The sequence below is a fragment of the Hesperophylax consimilis genome, chromosome 12 (assembly GCF_061612785.1).
Source record: "Hesperophylax consimilis isolate HC1 chromosome 12, BYU_Hcon_1.0, whole genome shotgun sequence".
NCBI lineage: Eukaryota > Metazoa > Arthropoda > Insecta > Trichoptera > Limnephilidae > Hesperophylax > Hesperophylax consimilis.
In genome coordinates this window covers 3864361-3877434 of record NC_142847.1, presented here as the reverse complement: position 1 = coordinate 3877434, position 13074 = coordinate 3864361, and the positions used below count along the sequence as shown (strand labels likewise).

The following is a 13074-nucleotide window of genomic DNA, read 5'->3' as shown; positions in this document are numbered from 1 at the left end:
TTTTGTAAAGTTTAAACAAGGCTTAAAATTTGCACCAATTGTCCTTACCGTACAGTTTTTTAATTGATTGACCGATAGATTGAAAGGGCAGATTGTTTCATCTGTTGTACAGCTAAAGTTATGGTTAAAATTTTGGATCCGTGAAATTTTTAGTTCGATAAAATTAAATTTTAAAATTAACAAAAAAATACGTTTTAATGTTAAAAAGGAGAAAGATGAGAATTTCGCAGCATTTCTGAAATATCATTAAAAATTTAAACGTCGGATAATACCTAATAAACTTATAAAAGCAACAACAAAAAGTGGGCGGTTTTGGATAGGTAACGTTTCTGAATAACATTTTAACCACGGATTTCGATATTATACCTACCACGGATACCAATTCGGTCCTATGCGTATATAAGCAAACATTTATTGGATTACTATTTTGTGTATCCATTTTATACTAAATATTAATTAACAGGTATTACTTGTTATAATTCTTGAATTACACTACACATGATAACAAAGATATAATATTACCTACCTCTATGTATGATGACCGTATAATATCAAAATATAAAGAAGAACGCTAGAAATGCGATGTGAGCGTGTTTCGTGATCCAAAAGTATGTTCATTCTTCGCTTAAATTTCAAATTCAGAAATTATTAATCAGTAAAAATGGTGAACACAATATCAGACAGTTTAAGGGAGACAGAGTACGTAATGTTAATTGAATGACCCGATCTAATAGCCAAAATGTACAAAGACAGTGGCGTCAATGGTTTCCATTCAATTCTACGTAGAAGCCATTTCTATTTGAAGGTGTCATAGATCTATAAATCTATGTATATGTATTACCAGTGGCTTGTATTCAAAAAATTGGTGATGAGTTAAAAAAAATTGCCAGTCTATCCCGTTCGCCTGCGATAGGCAAAGAATGCTTGCAATTTTTAAACAAATACCGATCCGTATGCGATCTGTGAGCGAAAGTGGTGTCATCTCGGCGCGACAAATAAATTTATCGTGTCTTGCCGAAGTGTTCCGAGGCACTGATGAGCGCCGCTCAAGTTAGGGATATATTTCAATACGATTGTCAACTTTCACGCCCTGCGCATATAGGCATTTAATGTTTCCAGGCGACATTTCTACGTGAGCGGTAAGGAATCTGCTCGCACCATGTGACTTATGGCACGTGGTACAAATAACGAAAAATCGAGCCTGTTGAATTAAACTTAATATTCTTACAGTATTACTTTTATCACTGCTATGATTGTTGGTGATATCATTATTGGTTGAAAATTTATTATTAATTTTTAGATTGACCGAAATTTAGGGAGTGTGTAAGTCCAACGTTCCTCAGCGCTAGCCACCACTGGTACGGTTATAAATTTTAACCACTGCTTTACCAAACCATAATAATAATATTTTAACGTTTTGGATTGCACAGCGGTGCGCGGATCGCCTGGGAAAGTTTTCATAACCCCGTAATGCGCGTTGTTCGGTGCGCAATCGCGATGAAATTTGACAAGCGGCCTGGACACGCGTTACGTAGCGGACAGAAGAAGTCGTGGGCGACCAGAGAGGTTTCCTGGCGGAAGTCTAGCGGGGACGCGGGCGGAATAACAATAATACCATAAGTATTGCGGACTCGGGTTCCGTTTATCGCGGATCGCATCGATAGGACAATGCGCGGTGCACGCGTCATGTCGGGATTGTCCGCGCAGGACGATTAGGTATCCGCCCTGTAGGAATACGAATGAGATGGACACGAGTCATGGACGCTTTCTGATGTGATGATTGTATACCTAGCTAAAGATATTAACGTTAAAAACTATCTTACTTATAGACATCCTATTACTTACTCTGTGATCTTACACAATTATAATTATGTGTGATTAGCACATCCATGAAAAATCACGGAATATTATAATTTCAATTTTGAAAAATAAAATTCAAATAATCATTTTTTTAAATATTTTATTATTTGTAAGTCTTTAATCACTTGGTCAGAATTTGTTCTGAACTGTTCTAATTTTAAAAATGAAACTTAAATTCAAAGCAAATCTGAGTTCCAGAGTTCATCAAACCGGAGTACCAGACACACAATAGAAATTAGTATGTTTAATTATAGGTAGTTAATTATCTTTAATCCTTATTAATTATTATTATTCTATTACAGGATTAATTGTTTTAGGAACTTAAAAGTAGTCCTGTGAGAAAACAAAAACATAAATTGAATGCAAGAGACTGATCAAAATATGTTATTTTTAAACGAACAATTACAGTAAACTAAAAAGTAGAACCTTACAACCCGTGCACATCATAAAAATATCAGACAAATTGACAAAAGTAAATAATAAACACGACGAAAACCCGAGAAAAAATGGGTCTCAACCGCAGAGAATCACCGCACTTTGCCGCCAATGGACTCTTGCCAATCAAATTTAGCATTTCGAAATGTGCAAAGGTTTATTGAAAATGGCCAAATAATAAACAATAATCATGATATCATAACAGGAGCATAAAGAAATAGTATACACCTTGTGGGCCCAGATGTTAGGGACGGTGAATACGGTGAATAGTAGCAAAGTAGGTATTATTGCCATATAAAAAAAATATTGGCCGGGAGGAAAAATTGCCATCTGTCATAAATAGTCGGGAGTCGGTAAATAATATTACGTAGGTACTTGCAAAACCCGGCTACAGATGTGGGTTGGTGTTGTGTTTACGCATAACCATAAATCATAAGCATCACCATCATAAGCGCCAGAGGGAAAATCAAATCAATTTTTAATTGATATAATACCCATCGTACTACACGAAATTTATTTTTAAATATTATTTGTTTGATAATAAGTAATAATAATAGGCATACCTACTTAGGGTGTTATTTAAAATAACACTATCTTTATTTTTATCTAAAAAATCTTAAGCTCTAGCGTCTTTAAATTTGCAGACATTTTGGTCTGCAAAATAACATTATAAATATAATATACATATCGATTTTTACCCAGAAAACGTATGTGTTAAGGAAATTAATTGAAAAAATTGAAACGATTAATTCTGGTTGCATGAAATTAGCACAGACCTTTTTGTTTATTTAGCATTGTTATTTTCATCATGAGCTATAGAGCTTTGTGATATCTATGTTACTTTAAAAAATAAGAATGACGCCATATTGTTTGTTCTGTTGTAAAAAATTGAAGAAAAAATAGCATTTAAACTATTACCCCTTCACTAATAAACTTGTTTTAAATTTTACAAAGATGGTATGCAACCATTTAGCACAATTATTATATTAATGGTTATTTATCAAATGTGTAATGTTTAAAACACGTTCATTAGTAAGGCTCTTAGTATGCAGTATTAGTTCCAGTAAATATAAGCAAATAAATAACGAAACAGGGACAATATTATACAATATTTGTAAAAATTGCACATTATACCTATAAATATTAAATAATGTAAACAAATTATTATAACATCTACGTTTCTTGAAATCTAATTCTAGAAAGCAGTTAACAAGTTAAAGCTAGAAATAAATGGCATAATTCATTACGAACTTAATAGTATTTTAAATTGATTAACAGAAAGTGAAACATATAATATTAATTTCGAGAGTAGGTGTATTTTTACATTAATGGTTATAGCTTCTTCTGCTTGTCAACTTAAAAACGAAATACATTATTATATAACTCAGTAGATATAAAATATTCAACTAATAGATATTCAATGAAATCGAATAACCCATTGGAAAAGGTAAGACATGAAGCGATAAAATTAGTAGGACATTGACTTTCGTAGTTTTTATGGAAGCCCAACTTTATTATTATACGAGCAATGGCCAAGTTAATTAAAATTAATTTGCATGACAACTAATACTTATAAAGAATAAGAATAATATATATATACATAATTATTTTGAATAGCTACCGCAAACAAAACGTTGATAATCTATCTATTCCAAAACTCATGAAATCACGAATGTTCCAACATCTCAAAAATGATACAATTTGTACATTTCATAAAGATGGCGTTATTGTCGTTTTCCTACAAAATATTACGGCGCGACATTTGATGAAGTACATAAACATGTAATTTTAAATAATTATAAGATAAAACATACTCACATCAACATTACCACAATCTTAAACGGTATACAAACACATTGGTGAAGTTTAAGATGACAAATATTAGTTTTTCATTATGTTTTACCTGTGTTTATTAGCATGAAAGTGTTGACATCTGACATAACAAAATGAGGTTAATGATTGCACAATTATTCGTAATGATTGTTAAAATGTTATTATAAGTTAAACTCACCCATTTTAGCTGTTGTTGTGACCAGTGTGTTAATAATTGATGCACAAAATAACAGTAAAAAACAGTTCTTCAAAGTTAACACTTCAAACTATGATAATATTGACAATATTATTTGGGCATCCAACTAGAAAATAATGTATGTTTTCTGGCAGCGAAAATTTCGAAGTGTTGCGAAATATGTTATATTTTTAAATACGAACGACCCAATATAATTATATTTGTATTTACGAGAAAGTTCTTATTTATTTTTAAAGAAAAATAAACAATTTATGTAAAAGTGATTTATAATACAAAATAATGGTAATCACAAATTATCTAACGTTCACAAGCACAAAGTTTATCAATTCATGTTAATTTTATAACTGTCACTTTAAAATAATATTTATTTTGAAATCCTTGTAAAAATCAAACAATATTATATCGCGAAACGTGCCGGCATGCTTTGCAAACGACGAGCAACACCCCCTTCTAACAACCTAATCGGCCAAAAGCTGGCGCAAGACTGATTTCAAACAAATGGTTCACATTTCACATACGAGCTTCCGTGTGTAGAGTTGTAGAGGGGCTTAACCATCTCAAGCGCTCGGCCGAACGGGACGAAACCGGAACGAAATTTGACGGCAACCTCACCAAAAAGTCAAATACTCCAGTTTGAAATGTTTAAACTATTCTATATAATTAGTTTGTCTTTTTTTGCGTGTGTGTAGTTTGTTCGGCTTGATTGGTGCTAGTTTTTAGAATACACTTCGGTTAAGTTCGGCTGTGTTCGGATGTTTACGGGAAAATCGTAGCCCAAGGGTTTGACGGAACGGAAGGAAGTTGATATTCGTAGACCGTAGAACCACCCGCTTAGAAGATAGGTGACTTTTGGTGTAGCGTCATTTTGTGCAATCATTAATTAATATTGTTATTGTATTTTTGGAGTAATATCAAAGAAGGCTGTAATGTAAAGGGTAACATTGTTACTATAAAATTTCATCAGGCTAATTTGTTCTCTTTTGGGAACAGCCGTGTGGTCTCATATAAATCTTTGTATCTATCTTACAGTCATGGTGAAAAATATGAAATAACCGGTGTAAGGTTGGGTTAAGGTGCGATATTTAGTGTTTTATTGCGCACGTATACGGGATTTTTTTTTCTAATGTTGGTTTTATATGTGGGCAAATGAAATAAATTGGTTTGTCGCGTTGATCTGGACGGTATGTATTTTTTTAATAAAATTCATAAGATAATGCGAGTCGAGCCCATTATTCAAACATTTAATTTACAAGATTTGATTGAAAAGTTAAATGTCGAGTATGAAAGGAGTTCGAGTCGTGACATTTAATTGATTCGGTGTGGTTTATGTGCTTAAAAAATTATCTTTGAATTCTTTCGACTCTTTCAATATGGGATTTTTTTACATTAGGCCCACACAGGAGGCCCTGAGGAAAAAATCCCTCTAGGCCTATATCATCTTTGGGGATGATGTGTGGAGGGCCTTTTTAAGGAAAGGAAGGAGAGGAAGGTTGGGTAGGAATCTGGTGGTCGATGTGTCCAGGAGAGACGGTCGTGTGAATCTATCCCTCCCACTGTTGTGTAAGACGATGGGTCGAAAGAGTCCGGCTGGCGTCAAATGGTCTCCGTCAACCAAGCTCTCCCGATCTGACCCGCCACTCGGTAGGTGGGCAAATAAACCTAGATAAACATCACCCCGTGAACCCGGGCACACCTGCTAAGCCACCAAACGTTGCCAACCACTCGTGGCGACCTATGGCAGAGTTGGTTCAAATTGAAATTGGGTTGGTAAAAAAGAGGAAATAATAACATAACATTTGTGTAGCGCAGTTGTATGTTATTTTACTTTACAAGTGCGCAAATATATTACACTTCAAGTGCGTATATATTACACTTCTAGAATTTATCCGTTGTTTTGTGGTGACTAAAACTAATAATAATTTATTGTTTTATATAATTTATTTATTTACCCTATCATCGTTCTTCAGTTAACAAATCGGAGAGGAATATCTTGTCCCTATAACATGGACACACCCTCTGTCCCTCAAGAAGAAAGGACTGGGGGGATGCTAGAATTATCGCTTTGTTATTTATTCCACCTTGTTAACTAATTCACAGCCACCCCGAAGATGTCGTTGAATGGACGAAACGCGTCTGAAACACTCAAAGGATATTACATTATGGAGTGTTTTTTATGATACGCATACGAAATTTTTATAAACTGATATTGTATTCTTTATCATGTCGGAATTTTCAGGTGTTGTCAACCAAGTTTTGCGGTAATGAGTACATGCTACAAAATTGATAGATTTATTTTATACCAGTTGACGTACACCCGGTATTGCTCAAATTTACTGTACTTTCTAGATACTTTAAATGCATGTAAAATATATATAAACCATAGACATATGAATATTAGTAGACCTGCCCTAAGTGATTAAAAGCGTATTATCCCCACTCCCCATACCGGTTCCATTGGAGCCGGCTGTGCTCGCGTATGGCCTCAAGTGAAATTTGAAAACGTGACGTCATCATTCTTGTGCGAACTATGGTCGAGGCATCATCGGTTCATTTTACGAAATAACACTGCAAAATGTTGACTTGTGATATGAAAACTTGTAAAAATAGATGTGAAAAAGAGAATAAACCCAATTGTCGTATTACATTCCATAAGTAAGCATTATTTTACTTTATTTTAAGCTTATTCACACCGTATTATATGGATCAGTTTTAGAAACATATACTATCACATCACAATGTAGCGATTCTCAAGTGTGCTCATCGTTGTTTACTGGGGTAAGTAAATTATGAAACATTTGTAAAAGTGTCTTAACTAAATACTCTGAAACTAACCACGACTCTGAAAATAGAAGCTGCCTTACTTTGCCGAATTTGGACTTCGCAAATTAGTTCATAACGTGGCGAGTAATTTGCGCTCCCATGTAAAAATGTCTATTAATTCAAAAGCAGATTTTACTTTTAAGAACTAAATGGTGATATTATAATGCGAGATGCCTATTTACTGTCAGATTGATGTATTGACGAATCACAGTCAGCCTTACCCCCTTCGTTCTTCAACAGTTGATTTTACCCCTCGCCATTATCTTCTCGTCTATTAATTCCTATGTCTGTGATATAAACATATAAATATGATGAAAACCGTATCAAAATCCGTTGCGTAGTTTCCAAAGAACTAAGAACTTAGTTAAACTTACTTAAAGAACTTACTAAGAACTTAGCTCACAAACAGGCAGACGCGGATGGCGACTTTATTTTATACTATTTAGAGATAACGAGTAGATTGCTATCGGTAGTATTTCGGGTGACAGCTGTTTCGCCCTTAAGGCGAAGCTTAATGCCAAATCACTATTTTGATTAATCTTTATATCTAACAAATTGGTGTACATTATGAATACCAAAAAATATGATTTAGATAAACTGAAGGTTTTGTCATCGTTTTGTTGAGTAGAATACAAATAAAAATAATAAATTACTCAATAAAAAATATAAAAGTAAACTACTAAAAAAAAATATTTTTTCAATAGAAATGTATGAACGCATTAAGGAAACAACTTTTAAAAATACAGTATTGTAGCTAAGATTATCTGTGACAGTTTCACTTGATTAACTTTTTTGCTTTCTTATAAAATTATTTACAAAATAAATAAAAACAGGTTTTGTGCTTGAAATCGAACGTTTCTAGACTCCGTTTGTCAAGCGATTGTAATGCCTATTAACTACAATATAAGGTAAACCAAGAATATACACATTTTTTGGTTATAGCTTCCTCTTAATAACGTCCGCAAATTAGAGCTTGTAAAATAATCTTATACACGTTGTTTTGTTGTGACTTGATCATTTTATTTTATATTTAATTTTTTTAAATTATGACTGAAAATTAAGGTTGACTGTTTGAACCAACCGCCGAGTAGGATTATCATCAATCGTAACTTATGAAATAGTTGGGTATCTATAAATTTAGAGTTTTTCGGTAATCGAATACGTCACAGTTTATTAAAACTTTAATAAAGCGAAACAGCTGTCTCAATAAAAAAATCTCTAATTTTTTTAAGCGTGTCAAACATTCCCGGGTTACGAGTAACCTGACAATATTTTGAAAATCTCCTACTAAAACCACAGAAAGCGGAAAAATTGCTTATTACCTATGGAGGATAGCCAGCCGAGGAAATATTCAATTTGGGAGGCGGGTTTGGGTACCGCCTCCTCGGAAACCATTTATTAGATAACACCTCTGCCATAGGTAAGTGCTTCGCTACGTTTGGTGATTTAACAGGGGTGCCCGGGTTCATCGGCGGGATAAGTTGATTTGAGGAGACCGTTTTACCTCTCCAACTGTTCTCCCGACCCATTGCTTTGCGCCGAAATGGGAGGGATATAATTATTTGTCACTCGTAGATGCTGATCCCTAGATTCTTACCCACCCCTCATACCTTTTTCCTTCCCAAAACTTTCTCTCCTTAAAAAGACTCTCCACACAGCATCCCAGGTGACATTGGCCCCGATGGAAATTATTTCCTGTCTGGGGTTAATGTTACGCCTGGATTGACAACAAAAAATAAATAGGTCTAGCACATTTTTATGTGAATATCCATTCGTAGTTCGATTCGTAGGCGATAACAATACCCCTCGACCACGGAGGAATTAGAACAGAGTTAAATGGGAATTTCCCAACATTGAATTATTTACCTCAATGTGTCATCATATTATTATTATAATCGTCTAGTGACGTAATTCAACGGTAGGTTAATATCATTAACTCCATATTAATTTGTGCTCATAATAACATCGAGCGCACATTATAAGTAAATAATATAATGTTTAATACCTACGACAAAATATTTGGGTACACAATAAATACTACATTTTATTCCATAATAAATAGCACAGGATATCCGTCTGCCATTGCGGGCGAAAAAAACACATTTATGGTTAGGTTTTATTTGCAATATATACTGTCAAGGCTCCGTAGTTAACGTACAAAATGAAGAAAAAAAAAGGTTTGAAAGGGGGATAAATAAATACGAATATTATAGGGAGCGCGCTGATATTAAAAAAATGTGAAAATATTTACTAAAACATGACTCCTTTAATATCTTGACAAATGATTAGGTTGCATCTAAAGATACACTGAATTTTTACATACTTCTAAACATGTTGAAAAACAGAAGAAAATGGGTTTTTAATAATTTTTGGAGCATAATTTGAGAATTTTTTCTATCCAGGGAGTTTCAAACAATTAACGTTTCGGCATAATAAATTTATAGATATTATCTACAAAAAACAACACATTTTTTTAGGAACTTAAAAACTTATAAGTGTTCAACAGACATATGCTATAAATCTGAGGAAATACTTAATTCCAGTTTTATTTTTAAATCACATTTTATTTTTTTGGAATATTTTTTTTATATCTAAAAATGATTCTGTGTTGAGGACACCTGCCATATTGAAAGGTAAGGTTTAAGCCTAAAGGGCCCGGCCCTCCCTACTGAGGCAAGTGAGGTCAGACTAGTTAATTTCAATACAATAACACCGTGATTGTCATATTTGTATTGGGTAGGTGTCACTTCTTCAACTAGCTACAAACTAGCTCTTGTTACTTTCTCGTACAGAAAGTATTATTGAAATATATCTTTAAAAAAATATTAAATATTCTCCCTATACTGAAACCTTACAATGCAAAAAAATACAAATATAACAAAAAAAACTCTGAGAAGTAAAATATTATAACTTTACGGGAGTCTTATGATAACGAAAGCAGTTTATTTTTATTTTATCCTCTATTTTAACAGTCCCCGGCGTTGACCGGTCTGTAATAAGTTTTCAAATCAGATGTTGAGAGTGATTATCCTCTTATTTTGAACGTCAAGCCTGTCTTTATTTAATAGGTATCACAAGTCTAGTTTAAGGGGTTCGGTACGAGAATGGGGGATGGTTTTTTGAAAAATCAATTAAACAATGACCTTTTTCTTGTTCTGAAGGTCACTTGTGCAAAATTTCATCAATCTCAGAATAAAAATGTAGATTTGTTTAAAACAAACCCGAACCGGAACACTCTTCTTTCTATATAAATAGATCGATAGAAGAGAGATAAAGGATTAAAAATGTTCCTTTAGGGATACACAGGAAAACAAAAGGCGATCGTGATTATTTATCCTGTATTTCCTTTTAAAAAAATTGAGCGCAGATGAGGTTTTATCGGTTAGATAGAAGTTTTTCATTTACAGTTTTTCTATACAATATCTCTTTTACTTAAACGAAAGTTTAAAAAATAATATATTTATCACATTGTATTCATAGAAACATATCATGATTTACGTTATACTACATGTAAAAATAGAATATCGTAATGTACTTACTTTGAGCGTAACAATAATGAGAGATATCGATTTTCGCCCTCCGGATAAATGAACAGGCCTTATTAATATAAAATCAATTTGAGAATGTTTTATCGATATTATATCATGACGATAATATATCATGACGATAATATATCATGACAATAATATATCATGACGATAATATATCATGACGATAATATATCATGACGATAATATATCATGGCGATAATATATCATGACGATAATATATCATGACGATAATATATCATGACGATAATATATCATGACGATACTATCTCATGACGATAATATATCATGACGATACTATATCATGACAATAATATATCATGACGATAATATATCATGACGATAATAATTATTTTCGTTGTAATGCAAAAATGTTCGGAATTTCATGAACACGTGTTTCGACATCATAATTTACTTAAAGTTTATCAGGAATCCTGAATATTCATTCGTAAGGTCTGCAATCCCTTTTTTATCCAGAATGAACAATAATTTGAAGAGATTCTTAGTAAATTAGCAATAGTCAATTTTCTCCGTGCAGGTTTGTTGAATTCAGAAATGTTGAGAAGATCGCATATCTTCCACTCCTAACAATTCAGTGTTGTCATATCACTGACAAGAGTGCCAACACACCGCTGCGACACAAGATTGCTGACAACACTATCATTGTTACCCACAAAAGTAGACATGGCAGATGAAAATATGTACATAATATTCATTCTTTTGTGGCTAGGATAGAAATGAAAAGGGTGGGTGTATTGTTTTCGAGAATTTGTTTCGTTTGATTCAAAATTCAATTCAAAACTTTTGTTCAGATTTATATATTGAATCCCCGTTTCTCAGAAACATAACGAAGGTAATGTTGTACAAAAATTAAGAATGGTAGACTGATATTAAAATACTGTAACATGGTAGCTTAAAAATAGGTATCTACCCAAATAGTAGTTTGTAGTATAATGGTAAAAAAATAAATATATTGAAAATTATTTGTTGATTTGGTTACTGGAATGTAGCAGTAACGATACAATCATCTCCAATTTGTTTTGCAAAATGACAACAATGTCATTTGCAACCAACGTAGATGAACAGGGGATTATTATGTCATCTGTACGAACATGGATAGTCTTAGACCCCAAAAAACAAAAGCAGGTATTCCTAGACAGCGTATGAAATGGAGGAACGATGTCAATATGTTCATTGTTCGTTCATATTTTTATGTAACTAAATTAGAAACAGGTATGTTGTTATACAGGAAAAAATTACATTTACTTTTCTAACAAAATTATCCGATTGCCCAAGTAAACTAACAAAGATTAGCAGACCAAAAACGAGCAATTTTCAAAAATAATTTAATTCCTGTAATCACATTAGAACAGATTAAAAGGGAAGTAGCAGATAGATTGTAAATGGGGAATAATTTAGAACAAATTATAATATTTTGTTTGTTCATACAATTTGATCCACAAACTTTTTTTCTTGTGTTTTTTCTTGCAGGGCAGCAAAGTATATATTTTAAAAATTCTTCTTTAATAGTTTCTTTAAGGTTTGGATCCAAGATTGTTTAGAGCTTATAAGTTGCGATTTAATTAAAATTTAATTTATTTGTTGAAGCAAATGATAATACCAATAAATCTAAACGAAACATGAAACAGAACAAGACACATAAAAATAAAAAGGTAACGGATTCAATTGGGAATCGAACTTAGGATCTCTGTGTTACCGGTACAACGCCTCTAGCCACTCGGGACCTAATTATTTTACAATATTTTTGTCGATCTCATATTTCAAATTCAGAATTAACAGTATTATCGTCAACTAATTTTTACCATATTTATCTACAATCTTTTGGAATGATTACAAACTTCTAAAGAATTTATTTCTAACCTAGATATTGTTTCGGATAAACATATCCGATTTTTATTTATATGGGACGCCTGTTGACTTTTTAAAAAGGTCTAAATTAATATTTAACTTTAATGGAATAACTTAATTTTGAATTTGAAATATGAGATCGACAAAAATGACGTAAAATAATTAGGTCCCCATAGCCAAGTGGTTAGAGTCGTTAGACAGAGATCGTGGGTTCAATTCCCAGTTTTTTATTATTTTCCTTTGTCTTATTCTATTTCATGATTCGCTTAGATTTAGTAGTATTATTTTCTTTATCAATGATATATGTATTTAAGTGATGGGTTAAAAGTTATTAAAAAAAAGTTATTCCAATAAAATTTTATTTATCGCAATTTTTTTTGATAATCTAACAACGGAACTATATCGCCACCAGGTTGGGCAGCGTTTTGCGGCGGGTTCAGGTAGTAGCTGGAAGAAGGCATTTATTAATGCTGGTCTCAAAAAGAGGCCCGGATTTCATGATACAGGAAAAAC

General features: G+C 32.7%; 1 protein-coding gene across 1 annotated transcript in view; it reads right to left on the bottom strand.

The window, feature by feature from the left end:
• The window catches only part of stet (rhomboid serine protease stem cell tumor), a 147550-nt gene extending 142759 nt beyond the window's left edge, over positions 1 to 4791 (bottom strand). Inside the window, exon 1 of the mRNA XM_089637649.1 lies at positions 4307 to 4791. The gene's annotated coding sequence lies outside the window, so the exon portion shown is untranslated. The remainder of the gene's footprint in view (positions 1 to 4306) is intronic.
• Between the last annotated feature and the right edge of the window lie 8283 nt (positions 4792 to 13074).